Source organism: Heterodontus francisci, unplaced genomic scaffold, assembly GCF_036365525.1.
Source record: "Heterodontus francisci isolate sHetFra1 unplaced genomic scaffold, sHetFra1.hap1 HAP1_SCAFFOLD_59, whole genome shotgun sequence".
In the NCBI taxonomy this organism is placed as follows: Eukaryota; Metazoa; Chordata; class Chondrichthyes; order Heterodontiformes; family Heterodontidae; genus Heterodontus; species Heterodontus francisci.
Window position 1 is genome coordinate 6,991,810 of NW_027140758.1, and position 5,616 is coordinate 6,997,425.

Consider the following 5,616-nt stretch of genomic DNA (forward strand, 5'->3'; position numbering starts at 1 on the left):
ATTAGCAGAGAGTACAAGGAGTGTTTGAAATGAAATTCAGCAAAAGTATGAGAAAGTCTCACTTTGATTCAGGACTCATCTCTCTGCAGCATCTCGCTGTGAAAGATTGAACTTCATCTCATTTCATTTCCAGCTCGGGGTCAGTGCGGCTCAGTGGGACTTCTGGCTGTCTCCTGCTTCACAATCCATCAGTGCTGAGAAAGCAATGGGGAATATTATTCACGGCTCTGTAACCAGAGGACACCAATTTATGGTGAATGGCAAAAGAACCAAAGGCAACATGAGGAAAAACTTCTTTTGCACAGCGAGTTGTTAAGATCTGATATGCACTGTTCGAGAGTGTGATGGAGGCTGATTCAACCATGGTTTTCAAAATGGTATAAAATAATTATCTGAAGTGAAAAAAATTGCATGTTTTCATGGAATACATGAGTCTGTGGCATGAGCTGAGTTGCTCGTGCAGAGAAGCAGCACAAGTACAATGAGCTGAATGGCTTCCTTTTGTTCTGTAACTATTCTATGATCTATGATTCTTTTCAGAGTGAATTCAACACTCACATACACGAAACTGACAGGTACAATGTAAACCCCACACTAACATACCAGCGAATGCTAGGGACAGAGTAAAACCAATCAGTCCTGGACTAGAAACTGACAGGTACACTGTAAAATTCGCATTACCAGACAAGAAATTGACAGATACAGTGTGAAACCCACAGTCACGTTGCAGCAGTTGGCAGGTAACGTGTAAAATTCTTTCTTTCATATCCCAACTGCAAGGTACAAAGGAAATTAGGTACAAACCCAGGCTCACACTTCAAAGACTGAGAGATACAAAGCAAACCACATACTCACCTACAAGTACAGAGACGAAGACACACTCAGAGGAGGTGCAGATTCAAGACACATGCATGTAACAGAAACTGATAGGCATAGAATCAAACCCTTTCTCACTTCTCAGAAACTGATAGATCTCGACAAAAGCTGATGCTCACATACAAGTTGTTGAAAGATATGTGGTGAAACTCACAGAGCAATAGCAGAAACAAACAGGTACTGAATAATACCCACAGTCACAGACCAAAAACTGAAATATACTGAGTTAAACATCACTTTCTCACACCAGAAACTCATGGCTACAAAGTGAAGCTGACTCTATCCTCCCAGGCATTGACAGGTGCAAAAGAAAACACTCACGACGATTCCAGGTCATGAAATGTACGTAATAAAACCTTTCAGCTGAAAGAATAGCATTAATGACAGGTGTGGTACCCAGAATGCTCAGCGGCCTAGAATCCGCCCGATCTGTGACAGGAGCGGGGCGCGCAGGCGCAGTAGAGACAGCTCTGTCAGCAGCTGGAGCTGCGGGTTCGGAGTTGGAGCGGAATATTCACAAAGTGCGAGAAGACTTTGTTGGCTCACACAGCTGGAGCAGGGCCTCAGGGCCACAATAACATGGAACAATCCCATCTGTATCCCTGCGGATGGCAGTGGTGAAGCTTTTCCCGGTGAGGCTTCCCGAAACGGCGTCGAGAAATGGATAAGAATTGGGGACTGGGCAGGGAGCGTCTCTAAATGAATAAAATTTGGGTACTGGTCAGGGAGCGTCTCTAAATGAATAAAATTTGGGTACTGGTCAGGGAGCATCTGTAAATGGATAAGAATTGGGGACTGGGCAGGGAGCGTCTCTAAATGAATAAAATTTGGTTACTGGTCAGGGAGCGTCTCTAAATGAATAAGATTTGGGTACTGGTCAGGGAGCGTCTGTAGATGGGTAAGAATTAGGGACTGGGCAGGGAGTGTCTCTAAATGAATAAAATTTGGGTACTGGTCAGGGAGCGTCTGTAATTGGATAAGAATTGGGGACTGGTCAGGAAGCGTCTGTAAATGGATAAGAACTGGGGACTGTGCAGGGAGTTTGTAAAATTGAATACGAGTTGGAGACTGGGCAGGGAGCGTTTCTAAATGAATAAGATTTGGGGACTGGGCAGGGAGCGTCGATAAATGCTTAAGAATTGGGGACTGGTTAGGGAGTGTTTTATTATTCGTTCGTGGGATGTGGGCGTCGCTGGCTCGATCTCAGCTCGAGTAATGTGTCCAGTTCTGGACACCAGGCTTTAGAAAGGACATCAAAGCTTCTGAGACAGTTCAGAGGAGATTTACTAGAATGATACCAGAGATGAGGGGTGTCAGTTCTCTGGACAGGCTGGTGAAGCTGGGATTGTTCTCCTCAGAGTAGAGAAAGTTAAGGGAAGATTTAATAGAGGTGTTCAGAATCATGAAGGATTTTCATAGGGTCGAGAGGGAGAAACTGTTTCCACTGTCCTGGGGGTCAGTAACCAGAGGACACAGATTTAAAATAATCGGCCAAAAATGTCAAGGGGAGGTGAGGAGAGATCTTTTTACCCAGTAACTGATTCGGATTTGGAATGAATTGTCTGACAGGGTGGTGGAAACAGATTCAATTATAACTTTCATGAAGGAATTGGACAAATATTTCAAAGTGAAATTCTCCAGGATTATGGGGAAATAGGCAGGGGGTTGGACTAATTGCATCTTTTTGTTAGAGAGTCAGCAGAGGCACAATGGGGCCGAATGGCCTCCTGTGCTGTATGATTCGATGAACATAAGAACGAGGAGCTGGAGTCGGCAAGTCAGCCACTCGAGCCTGCTCTGCCATTCAATACAATCATGGCTGATCTCATCACGGCAGTTCTTGTTTCTTGCCAGTAGATGTCACTTCACTCCAATGCAGTGAAGTTTACAAATCTGAGAGAGACACAACAGGAAATAATTGTTCCCATGATAGTGAATGTGTGGGATTTAGAAATACCAGGAGTGGAGACGAGTTATTACTTGTCTGCTCGATCCCCATAGCCCTGTAAAATTATTTCCTTCAAGTGCCCATTCAAATTCCTTTTGTAATCCTCGATTGTCTCCATTTCCAACGCCCTCGTGGGCAGCGAGTTACAGATCATCACCAATCAGTGTAAAAAAGTTATTGCGCACATTCCCCCTGTACCTCCTGTCCAAAACCTTTAATCTGTGTCCCCTAGTCCTTGTAGCCACTCCAGGCGCTGCTTCACAAACCACTGACCACCTCCAGGCGCGTATCCATTGTCTCTCGAGATAAGGAGGCCCAAAAGAAAAAAAAAAAAAGAAAGAAGAGTCCTTGTACCAATAGTTAACGGGAACAATGTTTCCTTGCCAACTTAATTAAAACTGTCACAGCCGAAAACACATCCATCAATTCTCCCCTCACTCTCCTTTGACACAGGCAGAACAGCCCTAGCTTTTCCAACCTAACCTTGTAACTAAAATCCTCCATCCCTGGATCCATTCTGGTGAATTTCCTCTGCATCCTCTCAAGGACGCTCACATTCTTTCTTAAGTGTGGTAAGCAAAACTGGAAGCAACACTCCAACTGGGGCCTAACCAGAGCTTTATAATGGTTCAGCATAACTTCCCTGCTTTGTACTCAATGCCTCTATTTATAAAGCCCAAGATCCCATATGCTTTGCTAACCACTCTCGCCATATGTCTTGCCACCTTCAAAGATTGATGCACATGAACCCCAAGTCCCTCTATTCCAGCACACTCTTTAGAACTGTGCCATTAAGTAAGTATTGCCTCTCCCTATTCCTTATGCCAAAATACATCACCTCACACTTGTCACTATTAAATTCCATCTGCCACCTGTCTGCCCATTCTGCTAGCCTATCATTGTCCTGTTGCAGGCAGTTCATATCATCCTCACTGTTTGCCACTCCTCCAAGTTTGTTGTCATCGGGATATTTTGAGATTCTACTCAATATTCCAAGATCCAAGTCATTTATCTTTAGCAAAAAAAGCAGTGGTTCTAGCACTGACTCTTGGGGAACACCACTGTCGACTATCCTCCAGTCTGACAAAGAATCATTTCATAAGACTCGCTGTTTTCTGTCCTTCAACCAATTTTCTATCCAATTGGACACTGACCCTCCTGTACCACGAACCTCAATTTTGTAAACCCCCTTTTTATGTGGTACCTTGTCAAACGCTTCCTTAAAATCCATATAAACAACATCCACTGCATTCCCTTCATCAACCTGCTCTGTTAGTTCATCAAAAAAAGCAGTTAGATTAGTCAAGCATGAACTCCCATTTATAAATCCATGCTCACTCCACTCAATTAACTCGAACCTATCCAAGTGACTGTTGATTTTTTACCCTGATTATTCTTTCTAAAACCTTACCCACCGCTGCTGTTAATCTAACTAGCCTGTAGTTAGCCGGACTGTCCTTACACCCTTTCTTGAATAAGGGCGTCGCATTTGCCACTGTTTAATCCTCTGGCACCTCCCCCGTATCCAGGGAAGATTGGAGGATTATGGCAAACTCTTCCATTATCTGCATCCGCATTTCCTTTCGCAACCTGGGATGCCAGCCGTCCAGATCAGGTGATTTATCTACCCTAAGCACAGCCAGCCTTTTTAGTACCTCCCTCTCTCAATTTGTACCCTCTCCATTGACTCTGCTCTCTTCACTTCGACTGATATTTTGTCAAATTCCACTTCCTTAGTGATCACTGATACAAAGTACTCATTAAGTAGATTAACATTGCCCTGCACCTCTAAGCTTATATTATCCTTTTTGTCCCGAATAGGCCCGACTGAACCTCTTACTACCCACTTATCATTTACATGCTGCTCGAAGATTTTTGGGTTTCCTTTCATGTTGACTGTCAGTCTATTCTCATAGAAATAGAGAATAAGCAAATATAGAACATGTAAGTATTTCCCATCCTTGATGAGGTGGAATTTTTTATGTTGTGGGTGATAATGTCTTGGCCCACGAGTGTGGTGGAAGCAGAGACAATCAATGATTTGAAAAGGAAATTAGATGGATACTTGAAGGAAAGAAACTTGCAGGAGGAAAGGGATCGAGGTGGTGAGTGGAACTGACTAGATTGCTCCGGGGAGAGCCAGCATGGACGTGAAAGGCCAAATGACCACCTTCTGTGCTGTAAATGACTCTGTGTTGTTTCTCAAATTCAATCCACTGGTGCTTGGTAAATAATTTCAAAGTAAATTGTGCAACCGGAAAATCAGAACCAAGGCAATAGACGCATAAGGAAGCGAAATTGCTGAAACCCGGGATTGAACCAGGGACCTTTAGATCTTCAGTCTAACGCTCTCCCAGCTGAGCTATTTCAGCCCTACATTAACAGTGGCTTGGTGTCCTTGTTTTGGAAGAAAATACATACATTCAAGTTTTCCAAAAAATTAAAGAACACAACATGTGAGTAATATTCCCCATTGCTTTCTCAGTACTGATGGATTGTGAAGCGGGAGACAGCCAGAAGTGCCACTGAGCCGCACAGACCCCGAGCTGAGAATGAAATGAGATCAAATACAATCTTTCATAGTGAGATGCTGCTGAGAGGTAAGAGTCCTGAATCAAAGTTAGATTTGCTCATTTCAAACACTCCTGTACTCTCTGCTCATGAAGCCTTACAAAAGAGAAAAACAGAATGGCACTCAAACTCACAACCCTGCCATTAAAAGTCTCATATTCGACTGACAGAACTGTCACTTCTACTCGGTCTCTTATTGGATGGATGCAACTCCAACGCAG

The 5,616-nt window shown here is 43.6% G+C and overlaps 1 non-coding gene across 1 annotated transcript; it reads right to left on the reverse strand.

Moving 5' to 3' along the window:
• Window positions 1-5,123: 5,123 nt before the first annotated feature.
• trnaf-gaa (transfer RNA phenylalanine (anticodon GAA)) lies at window positions 5,124-5,196 on the reverse strand. Its single transcript has one exon. It is a non-coding gene; the product is annotated as a tRNA-Phe (tRNA).
• Window positions 5,197-5,616: the final 420 nt, after the last annotated feature.